The 20,566-nt window shown below is 40.6% G+C and overlaps 1 protein-coding gene across 5 annotated transcripts in view; it reads right to left on the minus strand.

Annotated features, from left to right (window-relative positions):
• Nucleotides 1-20,566, minus strand: part of TAOK3 (TAO kinase 3) — a 1,246,906-nt gene that overhangs the window by 1,073,679 nt on the left and 152,661 nt on the right. The gene's annotated exons all lie outside the window — the stretch shown is intronic.

Below are 20,566 nucleotides of genomic sequence, written 5' to 3' on the forward strand. Positions count from 1 at the left end.
CTGAGCACAGCTGAGCAATCCGACACATTCTCTGCTCTAAGCACCGGGGAGGGGTTGTTGAAGCCGGGTAAGCTATGTCAGAGTGGTGAAGATCTCTTCTTCAGGGGGTGGAGACCTCGGTGCCAGGCGAGCACTCTCACTTTTCCTGTTCTTCTAAAATAAAAGTCAGCAATTATAAGAATGCTCCCGTGGGGAGCTGTCAGCACCGGCAACAAAATAAATAAGAAAATATAAATAACAACCACAAAGACACTTAAATGAATTGGAGAGATTTCTCCAAACCATGGTGCTGGAGTTCTATTTTATCTGGACTGCAGGCTCAACACAGACGAGAATGGCAGGTGAGCCAGAGAGGAGAGTAAAAAGCCCACTTTTCTGTGAATCATTTCAATAAGCCAAATACTGTCCAAAGACTTAAACGCCCCCACCCCACCTCTGTATTTCATTCGCATTAAAAATATATATATTTCCATTACCTTAAACGGAATTATCCAGCACTAAATCATGTCACAGTCTCTACAAGTTGAAAAGTTTAGAAAAATAATCCTGTAGCATTATTTCACTAATCAGATCCTCACGTCAACCTCCTATACAACAAGTACACACCCCTTTGTGATTCTCTCATCGAACTACCAATTCGATATAGCGACATAGGTTTTCTACAAACCCACACATCCGAGGAATATTCTGTTCATCACCCCCATCAGAAGCCCTTGATGTTTTGCAAAACAGAAGGCACACGCTAGAAAATTAAAGTTACTCTGGACTTTATCTGAATACTCATGTAGGGTTAAAAGTTTCTGGAACCGTGCCAGTGTACAGAACAGCTCCCATTTTAAAAATGTTCACCAACCTGGTAAGTTTATCTCCACAACAGGCACGTCTCACCAGTCCCCAGGCAGGTGCTCTCCATATTGTTATAACAAGTCGCTGCTCTCCAACAAACCACCAAACTCTGCTGGAGAGAAAGAACTCCGCCCGTATTTATGGATATAAACTGTCCCTGTGGGTCAGAATATATTAAGATCACCTTTGACCTAATACAGAAACGCCACGTGCACCAGCAAAGAGCAAGAACTGGACCAGGTCAAGGAAACTTGACGTGTACCTGACAGAATTGGGACGAGACTCGAGGAGTGAGAAACTAAGAATTGGTACTGCTGGGACCTGAAGTAGGTAAAAAGTCCTGAATGCCTGTAATATGACTTAATCCGCCTAAGTAACACAAGACCCAGTCACACTGAATGCTGCCATGAGGTCTTCTGCCTGTAAAAGGTGCTTACCACAGAAATGTAAGAATTATTGGCACTGTTCTGCCTACCTAAAGATCATCATCACCGGTGAGGAGCGCTTTCCCAATTTTCTTCAGGCCTCCCCTACAAGTGGGAGGGTCCACTGCTAGCAGTGCAAGACGAGCTGAAGAAGTCGATGGGACAGACCACAAACAAGTGTGAGCTACCATCATCCAACTTCAGCTCTTACAGACCATGTCCTGCTTTGCCCTTAAGCCTCTCTGTTTTCTTCAGAGTGCGAAACATTACTCACTCGTGTGCAAAGGTCACTGCTTGTTGATGTTGCTGCTGTCGCAGGCAGGCGAATCATTTCTGCAGGGTTTCTCACTGTTAACAGTCCACTTCTTGGTAGAGACTAGCAACCAGGAAGGGGCTGAGGAAAAGCTTTTGATAGTTGAGAAAACATTCCAATGGCAAGCAATGTCCTATTCTCAAAACCCCAAAAGACACATCGCCACTTGAAATAATTCAGTTTCACGTAGGTCTCAATTCTGGCAGAGCGAGGCAGGAGCTAACTTTCTGCATGGAACCTTTTACACTGTTATCGACAGGGTATTGTATATTATTAACGCCATTATGAGTTTGTATGCAGTGTCCCTAGTTAGTTAAATAAATTTGCATTTTATGGTACAAGAGACCTTTGTTGCAAGTGAATAGTGCTCTACATAAATTTGGCATGTTGCTCACTGACAGAGTGTTAGACTCAGTTAGGGTTTTTGGGGACCATCCAAAGTAGTGCTCTTTTTAGCACAGACAGCTACAGTCACCATGTCGGAGCCCACGACACTACCAATGATTGGCGGCAGCTAAATCTAGTTGTGAGGTGTGGGCCTTTTTATTTACCAGAAACTGTTGGTATTCCCCAACTGGAGAAAGCAAACTGCGTACTTGGTTAAATCCTACTTTAAATTTCTATAGCTGGGGGCGTGGCTTGACGCCTGGTGAGCATGGAGGCGTCCGGGTGAAGCTCCGCGGAGCGACTTGGCGGTCCCGCGCTTCACGGCTGCGGTTTTCTTAGCGATGGGGAGTGGCGGATATCGGAACGTTTGGTGAGCGCCCTGTGCCCTTCTCTGGTCCCGACGCGGCACGCAAACGCAGCAAAATTGGTATGCAACTTCCCTTCAGTGAGAAGCGACATCGCGGTAACGGCCGCCATTTTGAAATTTGCATATTTACCTGCGCTTGTACCGTTTGAGGCAGTTTTCATCCACAATTATTCTGACACCCCTTCTGCCCGCATGTTTTGAACTATGCTTTGTATTACTATGCCCCAAAGCATGCAAGTACTGCTATGAGCCCACATCTCAATGTACTCACTTTACTGGATAAATAATCTCTTCAGCGGCCATTTTGTGATCTCATCTCTATCTTACTGGGCTTAATTGATGGCATATTATTCTCAACATTCGTTACTCCTACTAATACTTGGGCAGAATGCTTGCTTTTCTCCTTTTTTGGGTTATGTTGCCTCATAGTGGAGTTTTACCACCACAGAGTAGCCACTGACTGCATAACTTGGACAGGCATATTTTTGATTTCTGATTTTTTTATACAGATCTTTCCCTTTCATTTCACGGCAACTGGTTTTAATTGCCTGTGATTTGATACGTGAGGCAGCTTTTTGACCTATGGGCAGATTGAAAGGTGCATTTTTCAAGCAACAAAACCCAAAGCACATCTTCATCAAGAATTTTCACTACATTTTCCAGATTGGAAGACTCTCTGTCATCTTCGTCCCAGACTAATTTGACAAACATGGATCTTCCTGCGGCACCCCCTGGCAAATCTGTTACTAAACGTCTGAAACAACATCCGCCCTCTCCTCCTAAATCGTCTTCATCTGTTTCTATGGAGTTACTGTTGGAAGAAATTAGGGCCCTTCGACCCTTTATGAAGGAAACTAATACAAAGTTACAAATTCTTGAAGACAACTGGTCTCAACTTGACACAAGAGTCACCGCAGTTGAACAGAGTATATCCTCCTTTAGTGATACGAATACGACTGTCTCTCAGCTCCAATCTCAGGTCTCTGTGCTTCAACGACAGCTCGAGGACCTTGAAAATCGCAATAGGAGGAATAATCTGCGTATTTACGGCCTGGCGGAAGGAATTGAAGTGTCTGATCCTCTCAAGTTTTTTAATTCTTTCCTTCCCAAATTGTTGCATATGGCTGATGGCAAAACTCTCAACATACAACAAGCTCATAGACTGGTTAGGCCTTCTTCAAGTACCTCACCCACGCAACGGCCCAGAGGAGTTATTTTAGACTTTCTGGAATATACTGATCTGCTAAAGGTTTTGTCGGCGGTCAGGTCCTCTCAACGTATTACTTGGTCTGGTTCAACCTTATTTTTTGCGCAAGACTACGCTAAAACTACTGCCAATAGGCGCAAGGCGTTTCTTGATATGAGACCAGTTTTGAGATCGATGGGTGCCAGTTATGGTCTTTTCCATCCCTGCCTCTTTAAAGTTACCTACAGCAACAGAACAACATTCTATGAAGATCCTGTATGGCTACAGAGCTTCATTAATTCCTGCAGACCGAGTGCTATGGACTCTGCAAGATCCTCATCTTCGAATATAACTTGACTCTTAACATCTGCTGTATTTGCAATCTGTTTTATTTTTTGATCCTATGATCGCTCAACCTCTCTTGTTCTTATTATTCATTGCTTACCTGTTTTTTTAAATGCATCATTTGTTAGTTTTATAGTTTTTGTTCCTTTTACTTTTCCACGTTTTATAATGCTTAATAACCTAGATAATCTTGTTGCTTCTCTCGTATTTATTACACGTTTGCTCGTTGGTCATGTTTCCCATGGTTTTATGTGTTCATAGCACGTTCTTGTGTTGGCTAACTTTTTGTTGTCACAGATCCTTCACCTTTCTGACGTGGTTACCCCTGGTCCTCCGTTGACTGAACCCGGATGCCCAGTTTGCTCCATGTGGTTCCATTCACCCCCCCTCGTGTTACTTCCCTGACTCTTCTATGTGTGGGTATGTTACTCCTATACATCTCCTTTTTATTCTTATCTTTTCTATTTTTCCTCTTCTCTTTCTATCTAGATATTTTCATGAATCTATTCTTGGGTGTTGTCATCATTTTTCATTTGTGTTCCTCATGTCGTTTTTTCCCCCGTGTTTTTTCGCTCTTCTCTCACCTTTTTAATAGGTTCCTTCGTTGTAGTATAGCTGTCTCTGACTTTTGTTTTTGGTCTTTGTAATAAGACTTTTTCACCTTTCTCTATTCTATTTCTGAACTAATTATCTTCTTAATTCTTATTTCTTCTCATGTTCTTTATTGCACTTTTTGCTCACTTTGTGTCTAATACTCTATGTCATTGAAATTAAGTACAAGGAATGTTAGGGGATTAAATTCTCCGTTTAAAAGACAGTGTTTTGTCTCACTTGGCCAGATTAGATGCAGATATTGCCTTTTTGCAAGAAACTCATCTCTCGGATGTTGAGTCCTTAAAATTAAAAAGAGGTTGGGTGGGTGAGGTTTTTTACTTTCCAGGTGATGGTAGACGCAATGGTGTAATGATACTTTGTCGTAAGTCCCTTTCGTTTACACTTATATCCCAAGAGTCAGACAATGATGGTAGATGGCTGAATGTTAAACTTTCACTGAAGGGTGTTCCAGTCTCTCATCTTAACGTTTATGCCCCCACCTGTGGAGATTCCTCTTTTTGGCCCAAGTTTGCTCGGCAAATCTCTCATTGCATACAAGATAACTTCATTCTGGCTGGTAATTGTAACCAGATTTTTGATCCATTTATAGATAGGAATTCCACTCTCTCCTTTGTTCCTGATAAACCCCAAAAGTCCTTTGTTCACACTGTTACTCAACATAAACTCCTTGATGCTTGGCATCTTTGTCACCAGACTACTAGAGTGTACACTTTTTATTCCCCCTCTCATCATACCCAAACAAGAATTGATTACATATTTGTCTCTCACGCCATTTCACAAACTCTCACTCGCGCAGAGATTGGTCCCATTTTATTATCAGACCATGCCCCTGTCTCGATTGGCTTGGACAGTGTACCTAAATTTACGGGTTCTAGAAGGTGGCGTTTTAATAATGCCCTCCTCTTGGATCCAAAATTTACTGCCTCCTTCCTTACATTATTTGACAAATTTTTCGAGATAAATCAGACTCCTTCCATGCCTTTCTCAACTGTATGGGATGCTTTTAAAGCTTCTGCAAGAAATTTTATAATTGGGTTTGTGGCCAAGAAACGGATAAGCGCTCGTAAATTTACTAAGGACCTCCTCCAGGACATTAAGAGACTGGAGCACTCTTATTATACTTCTCATTCAAAATATTGTTTGACAGCTCTTATCAATGCCAAATTGCAATTTAATAAGAAGTCTACTGAAGATGCCTCATTGTACTTGCTAAAATCTAGCACAAAATTTTATGGGGGTAAAAATAAAGCTGGCCAATTACTTAAAAGTTAGGCATAACAAATTAAACATTGTATTAAATTATGATGCACAATCAAATTTAAAATTCAAAGATGTAGACATTTTGGACGAATTCTCCTCCTTTTATACATCATTATACAGCTCCGAAACACAACCCACTGATCATTCCTTGTCACAATTTTTCTCCAACATCCAAAAAGCTAAACAAACCCTTCCAGACCTGTCCTCTTTGGAGTCAGACTTATCACAGCAAGAATTATCAGATGCCCTTCGACACCTTAAAATAGACAAAGCACCGGGACCGGATGGATTTAAAGTCGAGTTTTATCTCCATTTCTCTAAACATCTGATGCCCAAACTTTACTACCTTATACATCCTTTTAATTTATTAGGTAGTTCCTCGGGCTCCTTTTCTGAAGCACTCATCTGTCTCATCCCTAAGGAAGGGAAGGACTCTAAATATTTTAAGAATTATAGGCCTATATCCCTGGTTAATATTGATTATAAAAAAAATTCTAAAGCTTTAGCTATACGGCTAGACTCCTACCTACCGGACCTGTTGGGAAAAGAGCAATTCGGATTTGTTAAAGGTCGATTTATAACTGACAACACACGGCTTCTCTTTAATGTTTTGTCTAAATCCTCTCACTCAAAACAATCACTTGCGGCTATAGCATTGGATGACGAAAAGGCATTTGATAGGGTTGAGTGGACCTACTTATTTTATACCCTCAATTGGTTTGGTTTCGGCCCTAAATTTATTTCCCCGATTTCCCTTCTTTACTCAAATGCCCGCGCAGCAGTATGTGCCAATGGTTTAATCTCTCCATTCTTTGATTTGGGTAGAGGAGTACGTTAAGGCTGCCCCCTCTCTCCTTTCCTTTTCAATTTGGCTTTGGAACCCTTCCTCTCTAAATGAAGTCAAAATCCCAATTTATATGGTTTTCAGACATCACACTCCCATAATAAACTTGCAGCTTATGCGGATGATATTCTGCTTTTTAGGTCACAAGCAAATGACTCAATCCCTGCCTTTTTAGCAGAAGTGCGAGCTTATTCTGCGATTTCTGGCTACAAATTGAATAAGGATAAATGCGAGATTTTACCCCTAACTAAGTTTACTTTTAATGCCCACTTTAGTGCTTCTAATTTTACATGGAAACCTGACCACATTAAATATCTAGGATTATATATTACCCCTATAATTTCGGACACGGTTGCCTTCTGTATGAATAAATGTTCTCAAAGAATTTCAGATCTATCCACTAAATGGCATCCCTTATACTTATCCTGGTGGGGTCGTTTGGATACTATAAAGATGATGTTGTCACCCATAATTCTTTATACCATTTCTAATATTCCAGTTCCTATTCCTGCTAAATTTTTTTAAGAGAATTAATTCAATCCTCTCCTCTTTCCTTTGGAATAATAAGAAATCTCGAATGTCTCTTTCCAAATTAATTTGTCCTAAGACAGAAGTAAATACTACACCAATCAAATAGAAGCCGCCCAAGACTCCAATAAGAGTCTCTTTCAGGTAGTCCTTAAACTATCAGGATCTACAGTTAATCCCCTACCCAGGACCTATGCAATGCCTTGGCCAGTGCATTCCAAGACAAAGTAAGCAAAATATACGACAATTTCACCACGCAATCAAAAAACGATCACCTAATCTTTCCTGAAAATAACAACACCACCACTTCTTTTTCGCACTTTCATCAAGTCTCACCTGAATTAATAAAAGACCACATCCAAACCATAAAATCGGGCTCCCCAACGGACCCTTGTCCACCCTCGGTATTAAAACTAATTCCTGACCTACTAGCCCCTAACCTAGCAGACATCTGCAACGCCATGTTCGACACAGGTATCTACCCCACAGCCTGGAAAAGGGCAACTATCAAACCTCTGCTGAAGAAGCAGCATCTAGACCCACTAGACACCAAAAACTACCGACCCATTACAAACCTCCCTTTCCCAGCCAAAATTTTTGAAAAAATAATGAACACGCAACTAGCCGACTACATTGAAGAAAACAATCTTTTGGATGAGACACAATTTGGCTTTAGAAGGGGCCATGGGACGGAAACTGCCCTAATTAAGGCAGCAGATGAAATCAGAGCCACTCGGGATCAAGGTGGATCAGCAATTCTGATATTGCTGGATTTATCAGCGGCCTTTGACACGGTCGACCATGCCACTGTGATCGACCGTGTCTCAAACTTAGGTGTCAAACTTAAAGCAAAGGAACTTTTGGCCTCCTTCCTATCTAATCGCTCTCAGCTGGTGAGTCTCGGCGAATTTAACTCTCCCCCATTTACCCTCCCTTGCGGAGTGCCACAAGGATCATCCTTGAGTCCGACACTATTTAATATCTACGTGTCGGACCTGGCCAAGGTAATTAAAACCCATGGGATCAGGTTGACAACCTATGCCGATGACACACAGCTGGTGCTTACAATTAACAACGACGGAGAAGCAATTGCAGCCAATTTTCAAACTGGCATGCTTGCCATCAGTTCCTGGATGGCTGAGAACTGCCTAAAGCTGAACTCCGATAAAACGGAGGTAGTGATATTTGGCAAACTACATCCAGCTTGGTCTCCTACTTGGTGGCCGACCATCTTGGGACCTCCACCCATCCCTGTACCCAAGGCTAGAAACTTAGGGGTCATGTTCGCGACAAGCTAACCTTCTTAGCCCATACAAACACCATCGTCTCATCATCTTTTTATACTCTCAGAATGATTAAAAAATGACTACCGTTCCTTCCCCCACATGCAGGAAAAACACTGGTTAGCATGCTAGTATTTTCAAAAATTGACTACTGTAACGGCTTGTTTATGAATGCCCAACAAAAGATTATCAAGAGATTGCAGATGGTGCAGAACGCCGCCGCCAGACTAATAACAGGCACCCCTAAGTCCAACTCAATCTCCCCGGTGGTCCGGAATCTGCACTGGCTACCAATATCAAGCCGCATCAAGTTTAAGGCCCTCTGCATCGCCTTCAAGGCCATTCACAACACGGGACCAGACTTTCTGAAAAAAGCCTTTTGTGCCCATGAGCCTAATCGAACCTTACGCTCCTCAACTGCCAACATGCTAAGGGTTCCCCGCATATATAAGGCATCCTGGGGTGACAATATTTTCACCATTGCCACTACCAAGTTATGGAATTCTCTTCCCCAACACCTAAAAACATGCCCAACGCTATCTACTTTTAGGAAACTCATAAAAACCTGGCTTTTCAATCAATGAGCATTTCAATAACACCTACTCCTTGCAGTCCGTAGCGCCGAGTCACCCACGGGTATTTGCGCGCTCTATAAATTGCTTAAATAAATAAATAAAGGGGAGTTAATTTTCCCGATTTTCAGATAGATCAGAAAGCTTTCCTCTTACGTCAGGCTTCTCTTTGGTTGTTGGATTCTACCGAGGATTGTCCCCTTTGGACTACAATTGAACATCTTTTCCTGTCCCCCTTTTCCTTTACTAAATACCTTTCCGTTTCACGCAAACTGCAGACCTTATCTACTCCCATACTTAAATTAACCTCCAAACTTCTGAAATCCGTTTCTCCCTCTACTCATGATGTGATGGATTCCTTCCTTAACTCAACAATCTGGCATAACAAAAATTTGCTCATTCGTAACAAGTCATTCTATTGGTGGTCTTGGAGACAAAAAGGGTTAGTTTGGATCCATCAACTATTCTCACAATCAGACTTTTTGCCCTTTGCTTCACTTAGAAAATTATTTAATATGCCTGCCTCATTTATTCATAAATATGATTTACTTAAAAAAGCGGTGATGGATATATATAACCAACTTTCTGCTACACACGCTGTTCCCACCAATCCTAACTCCACCTCACCACTCTACACATTGTTAAAAACCACACCCAAATCTTCTACGATATACAGTTATCTACAAGGTAAAAACTCTATTAGGCAGAAATCCAAAACGGAAGAGGCATGGGAAAAGGATTTTACGGTATCCTGGCCAATGTCCCTATGGAACAAAATATGGACCAAGATTCGTAAGTCACCCAGAGCAGCCTATATAACACAGATTTTTTGTGTAGAATAGGCTTTTCTTGACACACAATGTCTTATGTAAATGGTTTACAACTGCTCCTGATGCTTGCTGGACATGTACCTCCCCAAATGCTGATTTGTTTCACATGATTTGTTTCCTGCCCAATTGTGCATACTTTCTGGAAACAAGTGTGGTCTCAAATTAACTTGTTTTATGGAACTGAGTGTCCTTTCTCTTTTACCAATGTTTTCTTAGGCAGTCTATCTTCTTGTTGGGAGAATGTTTCGCTTATTATCAAAATTGATTTGTTGTTAGCGGTTGCATTTCAACAAATTACTGCAAATTGGAAAGATTTTACAAAAATTTCTTACAAGGCATGGTGGTATACTGTTTGCCACAATCATAGATTAGATACCGCTTTTGTTCATTCCTTTCATATGGCAATGAAGCGCTTGGATTTGTGGGCACCTGTCACAATATACCTTGACACAATTGCCAAGCGGTGTTCCCAAATGCAACCATTTCGGCCAGAAGTTTTAAAACCCCCTTGAATCCCCTTACGGTTTCTAAATATTTTGATATTTCAATGGTTCCTATGACCTTTTCAACTGTTTTACCCTTCTTTTTTTATTTATGAGTCCAAATTTTATTAATGTATTATTGCAACTTTCATTGTACTGACATGCGTTTTATTTTGTGAATTGTGTATCGACAACTTTCTGGATATTAATAAAACCTTTCTGGACTTAAATTTCTATAGCTAACCCTTATTTTCCGTGTGCCAACCCTGCTTACCATAGTTGGCAGAACTGTTCTTACTGTGACAAACACAAGAGGCTATAAACTTCTGAAATATATTGGACGTTTGCTTAATATACTACCGCGTTTTATATTAATAAAACCAATGCCTACAAAAAACTATTTGTGATAGATACAAGTGCTACCTGAAATAGCCATTCTTACCCTACACCACATCAAGCCATGAATGTTTGAACCTGCTAACCCCTCAAAATCAAAGCGTAAAGTGGTACTTGGCATTTGCAGCATTAGTTGGTTTCTGCATTTTCCGGTACAGTTGAAATACTTGTTACTAGTCTACCTAGCTGCCTTTGAGTTGCATTTGCCCCAGAGGAGTGGAGGTGGTCCAACCTCGTTTTCAGCCACTACTGGGTGCGAAGTACCCATGACCAACATATTACAAGTTCACGTAGTACGTAGAAGCTCGCTGTCCAAATAAGTGCTCAGATGTCTAAGTAAGAACTATAGTTTCCCCAAATCAAGTCCAGCGTTCATCGATAAAAATGATATCTCATCCCGGTAAATAAAATGACACACTCTGAACTCAATATCAACCTTGACTCGCAAATATGTAGTCAAATAGTTCCCGAGACCTAGGCCCAGGATTACTGAATAATTAGGTCACAGGTAGGCGGGTGCGTAGCTGGCAGGCAAACACTCGGGCAGGAAACTCTTGATCAATCCCACAGATAGATGCAGCGACATAACAATGGACAGGAAAGATTGCCCCAATGAAGCACACAATACGCGCGTTCCTAAAAACACCATAAAGTCAGATTCCACATGAGTTAGGAATACATAGCCAATCGGGACCTAACACACGTAGTGATCATGCTCACCCCATGCTGAACATTTGGACATTGTATCCACTGGCCACAATGTCCAACCCACATGTAGTAACCATTTGACAATTAATTATTTATGACTCCTAAGGTAGCAACCAACATTCCTCACCATATATGGTACGCCGGAAACTTTTATGAGCTGTTGTGTTTTTTTGTATACAAGGGCATCTACCGACTATAATGAGACAGTCCTCAGACCACATGCTTATAACTGTTTTCCCGGCCGTACTATTTAATTAAATAAACGGTTCCTGTTTCGAAAAACGCATCTTGTCTTCTGTTTTTTCTAAGGCGGTCTAACTCAAGCAATGCCAGTACAGGTCTCCCTTGGACTCTTGTGTCACTCTTTTGTAATGCTAAAAGCTATATATCACAAAAGGAGGGACTGTGGGGCTTTTTTCCGAGGTCCAGCATAGGTGAATACTACTAACTAATGGTATGCTGTTCCTCCAGGTGTAGTGCCTAGTCAATAAAAGTCAGGGAACCAACCGCTATCATCGATGAATGGTAGCGGAGGTGGAACCTGGTTCCACCTCTGCTACCATTCATCGATGATGGCGGTTGATTCCCTGACTTTCATGCTAAAAGCTGACAGCTGTGCTGCACCATCATCTGCTTAAACAAGATGTAAAATGTGAAACTAAATCGTTATCTTCAGTCTAGTGGTGTCCATTTACTTAATATTTATAGTGTTCATACGTTTATGTAATTCGGTCTGAAACAATCTAATCTAAAACCTGAATTCATTCTTTTTGAAGTAACTGACAGGGAACAATTTGCACTGTTTTGCAATGATGAAGTAATTATAACTTCAGACTGAACATTTGACTCTGCTCCCAGTTCAAAGGTTTAACACAATGGAAGGAGTTATTGGAAGGATTGTGTACAAGTTCTCAAGAAGCTGTAAACTGCCACTTTAGCTTTGAAAAGGGCACACCTGTTGAAAAGACTCTGACTCACACCTGTGGATAAGCCTGCCTGTGGTATCCAACAAACATCTTTGTAGTACAGTAGGCTGTCTGCCTACCAAGAAGTCGAAATATGAGGCACAAAAGAGCTTTTCCTGGCACCGTTGCATAAAGATATTACCACCACTTGGATTTACTAGGGATCAGCTAGGAATTTGCCTGCAGTAAGGACACTGCCTTCAAAGAGCAGCACATTCATCCCACCATGAGGAAAGTTGGAAATGGAGATTTTTGGGGGTTTGCTTTGGTATCCCTTTGTTCTCCCACTGCGCTGTCAATTTCTCTGCTCCCTAACCACAAGTCATTGTAGACCGGTTGGGTGGCACATAGTTTTACCTTCTAAGCCAACTGACGGTCAGAACAACACTGGACCAGAGAGGAGAACTCTCCGGCTGCTGAAAAGACTTCCTGCTTGCCTGCTGGAGTAAATAACATTAGGATCTACAAAACATTTCAGAATCACTATGTCCCTAGGATCGTCGTCACAGTTGTGCAAATGCAACTTCTTAAACATTTCTACAGGTGCACATGGGCTTGGGTCTGCTTAGAAAGGCATGTTGCCCATTCTCAAATTATCCTAAGTAGCTAGGAAGCTGAGCAAAGCCTGATTGAGAAAGAAAAAGCTACTGACCAAGGAATATAATTTCAGTCAACAGGCGGGGACTTTGGAGCCATGTGGTGTTTAGGGGAGACACTTAAAACCCTATTTCAAGAGGACTCAGACGACTGGGTTCAGTCCAAAGGAAACCAGGTGGACTGGCTTATAACAAATCTTTGTTTGAAAGCCCAGTTTTTAAGAACTGTTTGTGGGACAAGGTTTCTGAAGACTGGCAAGACCAACACCCATCCTCGTGAACAGAAGGCAATGTTGAACACTGAAAAGGGCCTGTCCCACTAGGAGCTCTTCTGAACTCTGCAAAGCCATACTGTGCGATTTTTAAAAACCACAGGTAACGAACCCTGAAAGAAAATAACTGACTAAAGTAATGACACTCCATGCATTTGGCATCCTGCTATCGAGAGTCAGTGATATGATGCTTCTTTGTCGAGCTTGGAGCATTTTACACCAGACAGGTGGTGGTTACCATAGGCATCCACAGTGTGCCTGCATTGCTCAAATTCTCTTAGGATACAGCCGTAAGTATTTTACTGGCTAGAATATTGGATCTATTGTTCTACATTGAATGTAGAAAGATTGATCAGAACCAAGCACCCTATTTTAGGTAACAGCATTGTACACAATGCGAATGACTATGCTAGGGCATTTAGTCCTAGTTCGACTTCCCCATTAGCTATCACCGACTATATTTTCCTATTGATTCCAAAGAAGTATCTTATCTTTACTTGTCCTATAACTCGATAATCAGTTAGACATTTGTGTTACATTTTATTTGTTGTATTTAAGGCAACTGGATTGCATCTTCATGATCTTTATAAAAAAAAAGGCATATAATAAAGATCTAGAAATACTCAACACATCATGCAAATCCCCAGAATACTACTTTAGTTGTCAGCTTAAAAGGGTCCTTAGGTTTGCACTTAGTTTAGATTTTTTTTTTAACTTTGTGGATCCTTTTAGTTAGAAACTGTGGACAAATCAATTACATCTAAGACCATAACTTGTTACCTTCACAGCTGAGGTCAGTTAGTGAACTGGATTGGTCTCTGTAGTTTCTATTTAAATAGAGTGGTGTCTTGTCACAGCATACATCAAGACTATGATCTCTTGCATCCAAAGCTTGGCACTGTACATTCATCCACAAGGAACTTACCAGAACAAATTAACCAGGTGTTCATGAATAAACAAAAGCAACAGACCCAGCCATCACTCACATTTTCCACAGATCTACAAATAATCTTTAAACTATTCCTCCATCCATGAATGTAATGTAAACTCTTACCAATTTCCCATTAGTTCCAGTAACCAAAAGCACAAGCTACAATGCTCCCAACAAATCAAAGGGAACCTTTTATTAATTGTCCTACACTAGTCCTAGCCAAACATAATTCAAAAAAATGACTGTTCCTCCTGATTGATTTGATTATAGGGTCAAAGAATTTTCACAAAAGTGGTCATACTTTACCTGATCTCTAGATGAATTTTCGTCTTTTATGCATTTCTCTTTGCTTCTCGGATGGAAATTATGTAGCAAAAAGAACACCAATTTCCACAGCAAGAATCACATGCTCAGCAGCTTAGTAAATGCGAGATATAAATTAGGCTTGTGTGTGCTATACCCTCCAGCAGAGATTATAAGAAGGGACGTAATGACTACAACTTCATTAAGAGAGTAAAGATTCTAGTGCCTCAGGAAGCATTACGGAGTAAGCTGCATGTCTGGACTGAGTCAGAACCATTGGTTGGAGCACCTCCTCTTTCCTGAGCAGTTAGGTTAGCGAGTAGGTCTCCTAGTGCCCCGGAGCCAGGATCACCTGGACTGCATCAAGCATGTGGTGACTGGCAGGGTGATGTGTGGCAGTCTGACTTTCACTGTGCCCTCAGTTCATCAGAGTCTAAGGAATCTACATGAAAGAGACCAGTTTGTTACCAACTCTACTAAATGTTGGCACATATTCACCCTGACAGGATGCTGAAAACAAAATATTAGCATTTATGTGAGTGTTGAAGAAACTTGTCTCTTCCAAACCAGTCCCTAACTGTGTAGTGTATACATGGTCTTTTAATAGAATATTAAACGAGGATGCTATCCACCTTGGAAAAGGGTCTGCTCTCTGCCCTAAGATAGATCGTGGAGTATGAGCCATAGTCTGGGTCTGATGTCTATGTAATTCCTGAAAAGGACAACATATACTTCCATTCAAGAAATAGCAACAGCTGAACGACGCCACATAGGAATATACCTAATATAAGTAAATAAAAAGTGAATAGGAGTCTGTGGAGCAGCTGGATGCAAACGTTTAACAACATTGTGCATCCCTAAGGGACTTAATATTGGGGGTTATGAACTTAGAAACAAAGCACAAAATGGTAAAGCTGTTGGGGGAAGCGGCCAATTATGAATGCTCTGACAAGAGTGAACAGCCAGAAGGAACATAGGCCCAGCCATGGATGCCTGCAACCATCTAACTAACCAAGATGAAATGAAAAATAGTGTAAAATGTAGCAGAAATGCTGAGCACGAGTCATGGTAGCACAACCATCACCAAGAGCAAAACCAACTCCGGAAAGATCTGACTAATTGTCCAGCTTCAATGGTTATCGACACATTGACGTTAGCACAGGAAGAAATCTCCAGCAACAAAATGTTGCACTAAAATTAAGATCTAGTAAGCAGCCAGTGCGTGAAAATACAGAGCTCATACCACAATCCAGGTTAGCATGGGCAGGACTCGAACTTTGGCTCACATTTCTGAATAACTAACATGCTGTTTTTTGAAAGGCTGTAATACCTACGAGTATTATTAATAACTAAATGCATGAGTTGAGCTAGGCTTATTTTACAACACCAGTACTTCTGTATTTAAGGGAGGCTCTGCCTCTCTGGTCCAGGACTTCACAGCCTCTATCCGGACCATCCCACTCATGAGGCTATAAAGGACGCCTATGCCCGCATCTCATCCTGACTGTAACCAGTAACATCCCAGGATTGCAGAGAAAGCACCCCCAAGAGAGAGGGAGGACAGGGATTTAAATAGATGAGTTAGGAAAGGAAAATCTGAGTAATAGAGATTATCGGTGATAATACAGCCATTACCAATTCAGCCAGCTCTTCGATCAATATCTAATGTCGTATGTCACTCTCTGGAAGGAGTGGAAAAATCATCAATATCCAACAATCAAGTATTGTAGTCCAAAAAATAAGATCCAAGTAATTCTCTTCCAATTGGATTTCCTTTTATTATTTTTGCTTGTATTTCTCATACACGTTGCTCCAACATTTCTCAATAGTCCAATCAATTGATAAATCACTATTTATTACAAAAGCACAGCCAACGCGTTTTGTCCCTCTTGGGACCTCATCAGGGCTGTGAAGACAAAAAGAAACATATCACTAATCTATACAGAGTCTATATATTAGTAGGGACAGCCCAGAAAGTGAACTGGAGGTGATTAATCTGTCTAACAGAATTCTAACCACAGAAGAGTTAAATGTTTTGGAGAAAGGATTATCATTTTGTCCTATGAATCATTGTAACTTTACTGAATTGGAGATTGACCGGTTTAAATTTTCAAGGATTTTGAAATTGAAGAGTTTCTTTTCAACATGGGATAAGAATGTAAATGTAAATGTTTGTGCTAATATTAAAAGATCTGAGATGATAACTACAGAGGTATGTGATGTACAATTGCTTATTTCGTTGACTGAAGGGGAGAGACTAGGAGTGGATGATATTGCTTCATTACTAGATGTGTCTACAGATTACAGTTGTACCAGTGGTTTAAGACCAAAATCCAAATTTATTCCACAGGGCACCCATTTTGCTGCCATAGACATGTTTGTCAAACGAACTAAGGAGGAATTTTACAGATTAGAAGATCATAGAGACAAGGATAAATGGAAATTAGATATGAAAGACAATTTGACATATAAACAAAAATCAGCCCTAAATAGCTTAAGATCCGATAATAGTATCATTATTCGGGAAGCTGACAAGGGTGGAAATATTGTCATTATGGACAGAATGGACTATTGTAAAGAAATTTACAGGCAACTTAGTGACACTAGTTGTTATGTTAAGCTGTATTATGGAGAGACTATTTGTATGGAAAAAGAAATGGACTGATAGAGGAGGCAGAATTTAAATATCTATATATAAAAAAACCCTGCCTTTCCGTTCTTGTACACTCTGCCTTAGGTGCATAAATCTGATATGTGATATATTATCATATACAGTTGTTATTTGTGACGTTAGCTCAGACTGCAATTTTTAATTAGAATGATCAAGAACAGTAGACTATGAATGTTACAAATGAATGTTTAAGGGTCATGATCATAGTTCAAAGAAATTAGGGGGTAGCAATTGAATCAGAAATTATGATTATATGTATTCAGCACATGATTTAATTTGGTAATAATTACCCAAATTAGTTATTGGGTAAATGCCTCGCATTTTAGATTGTTACATAGGCAGGTGTTTGGACAATAATATATATAGACTCTGGCTGTATAGATTAGTGATATGTTTCTTTTTGTCTTCACAGCCCTGATGAGGTCCCAAGAGGGACGAAACGCATTGGCTGTGGTTTTGTAATAAATTGTGATTTATCAATTGATTGGACTACTGAGAAATGTTGGAGCAACGTGTATGAGAAATACAAGGAAAAAATAATAAAAGGAAATCCAATTGGAAGAGAATTACTTAGATCTTATTTTTTGGACTACAATACTCGATTGTTGGATATTGATGATTTTTCCACTCCTTCCAGAGAGTGACATACTTTGTGTTTAAGAGTGGTTATAACGGTGGGCCACTGGAGGTAGAGTGATAACATTATAATGCATATGTTAATAAGATTGAATATATACTCATCAGTGCACACTGGCAAACCCTCATCGTTTTTTGTTAGAGTAATCAATATCTAATGTCACTGAGAATACAATTAGCTGCAGGTCTCCTTACAATCCTCCATAAAAGAGATGTATAAAAAGGCCGGAGTAATCGAGCTCTAAAGACTTTACTGCAAAATCACATAAGAAACCCAAAAAAACAAAAAGGCCCAGTACCACAAGACTAAACGCTGAAGCCAAAAGCGAATTCAGGTCCAGTGTCCCACCAAGCCTCTAGTGGGCAATGAAATTGAACAGGTTAGCCCAAGTACTGGCCCTTCAACTGTCAGACATGGAAGGTACGTCAATCAATGCCCAAGAGGCCGAAATACCCTCTGTAGAAACAGCCTAAACATGACAAAGGATCAACAACCCACTCTAACTATATGCCATATAACTGCCCGATTTCCCCCAACAACCAATGGTCTCGGCAGACTAGGAACACTTATGCCACACCAAAATGGACAAATAATTTCTCAAAACAGTTGTAGTATGCTGCTCTGTGGGGAAAATCCAAGCAGGCTACACAAAGTCAAGAAAATGTAATTACGCCTTAGTACCAGAGGATAGGCTCAGGAAAGAGGGAAGACCAACATTCTGTTACCAGTGGAAGGGAAAGATGGCCTTCGAAAGGAACCTGTGACTAAGCCACACCACCATCCAACATTCACAAGTATGGAAGAGGACAAGGCCTTGAAGCCAAAACAAATTCTCTTACTAACAAGTCTGTATCATTTATTTAGTAAATGTATGTGAAAATTGTGCTTTTAGTACACTCCATGACCAATTTTGTCTTAGATACTCTAAGGGAAAAACCCCCTTGAGCCCTATAATGAGGTCTGGTTCACTCACTTCACTTATTCAGGGCAAATCGGGGCAAGTATTACACTCAAGTGTCCGCACCCTAATATAGGTGGTTTCTAAATTAGACATATGTTTGTGCTGGTATGTTATATTAATCTTGTAGTTATTATGGGACTTCAGAAACGTCAATTATGGTGGTATCATCAGGGTTAAGAACATAGGACATCACGTTATTCGAAGAGTCGGGGTCAGAGGTCATATGACATCCCTCCCTGTGATGTCATTAAGGCCAAAGGGTGTGTGATGTCACTTCTGTATTTTGGCGAATAGATGTCCATGCTAATAACAATTCCTCACACCCATATTTTAGGTGTTAACTAATCTGTAGAACAAATGTGCACCAATGGCTGCATGAAGGACAGGCTGCACAGGGGTTGGAATGTCCGAATGATAACCCACTGCACCTGTAAGTTAAGACCAACATGCCCTAAAAAAATGTTCTTCCACTAGACTAACGGCACCAGGCGTGAATCATAGGTCAAATGATGGAGGTAACATAAAAAATTATCTGGAAGCAAAATGCACTCAAAAGCTGCTGACATCAGATTAAAGCGGAAAAGCTGAGGTCACCTGTACAAAAGGAAAGACAATGATCACATAAGATCTCTCCTGCTGTAACTTTGTCAAGAGGCAAAGATTGAAGGGGATGGGTTAGAATGCGAGCAACAGTGGACGAGAGCACAAGAGAGCAACTATCCTCAGTCATTGGACCGTGGAACCTACAGAAAAACGGAGGGAACAAGGTATGTTCTAGTAGGCAAACAAATAAATGATTGGGGAGCTAAAGTAGCTGCAGTGCTCCTGAATAACAGGAAGAGCTATTGCAAACGTCAGCGGTTAGATGAACACCCAAAGAAACATCTTCGCCCTGAAGATATCTGCTTCTTCTATTTGAACATCTCTGATGAGCAACAATACAGATTCTGCCCAAGACTTGATGTGGGCAAAATATTGTTCAGGATGCTTTAGCTCATCCTGATCTGAACATTCAGATAAGATATAGTTAGCATGATATCAGTTCAACCACTGCTACCCCTGAACTACTGGGCAAACATTGTAGCGTTCTCTTCGAAGGATGTGGCATGACTGCAAGTGCCATTTATGGGCCCACAGTGGGTGGGGCAATGTAAGAGCCAATAGTAAATAAAATAAACTCTCGTGGTTCTTTCTAGGGTATTCTTAAATAGCAAATAAATAGTGCAGGATATGTAGTTAGAAATGATTTACTGCACCCCAAATCAATAAATAGACTTAAACAAGTTCATAAGAGTGTGAAGTTCGGCTCTCTGCAAGTACATCTTTCAGATTAGGTGGATGAAAAGGTGCATTGTTGTTTTTCCTTATCTAAGAACTGAGGCATCACCTCTTCGAAATAAATCAGGGATCTTGGGCTGAAGTTCCAAAGGAGGAGAGACTGTGAACCCTTGGGAAAAAAAGCAGAATACAGGAAATCAATCTTGTTATTTTTATCTGCACATATCTATGTGGTATTAGGAAAAAGTATTTAATGAATTTATGGCATGGATCAAATGAAAGAATGATCCAAGTTCCTCAGACCTGTGCAGATTGTTATGAACTCTGGGGATTTCTTTTCTTTTGTAAAGTCTGGGGATTTTTAAAGACGTTTTTAAACCTCTTGAGATGTAACTGAGATTTTATATATTTTCATTGACATTTTTTTTTTATTGATAAATATATATGGCATCTGGGTATGCCATGGACAGGTGGTTGCTGCGTGGTGGTAACTATTACAGGGCGTTGTATTCGCGGTCCTTGGACTCGTCCCTCACGGGGCCTACTGCTGTGGCGGTGCGAGTGT

Source organism: Triturus cristatus, chromosome 11 (assembly GCF_964204655.1).
Source record: "Triturus cristatus chromosome 11, aTriCri1.1, whole genome shotgun sequence".
NCBI lineage: Eukaryota > Metazoa > Chordata > Amphibia > Caudata > Salamandridae > Triturus > Triturus cristatus.